Raw genomic sequence first — 365 nt, forward strand, 5'->3', positions numbered from 1 at the left:
CCGGTGTGAAACTGACCCAGCCACCGGCCAAGGGTCCCCACGGGGACGCTGCGAAACAGCGGGCTCACCCCTGAGACCCAAACCAGGTCTCCCCACCTCCCACCAGCTTCACGGCACTAGATTCTTGGGGTCGTCTTTTAATCACACAGAATCTCTATAGTCGTGACTCTAAGGAGCTGATGGAACACGGATGGTGGGGAAAACCTCACCACCACCACCACTAAACCGAGCAGCCCCCGACGGTCGTGCAGTCAGGCCCGGGAGCGCCCAACTCGCGGCCACCGTGCGCCACGCGTGACCCGGGCAGCGGGGCGACCTCGGGGCGGCCTGGCACCCGGGGAGTGGTTTGTGCTCGGGCTGTGAAC

This window comes from Papio anubis, chromosome 3, assembly GCF_008728515.1.
Source record: "Papio anubis isolate 15944 chromosome 3, Panubis1.0, whole genome shotgun sequence".
Classification (NCBI taxonomy): Eukaryota; Metazoa; Chordata; class Mammalia; order Primates; family Cercopithecidae; genus Papio; species Papio anubis.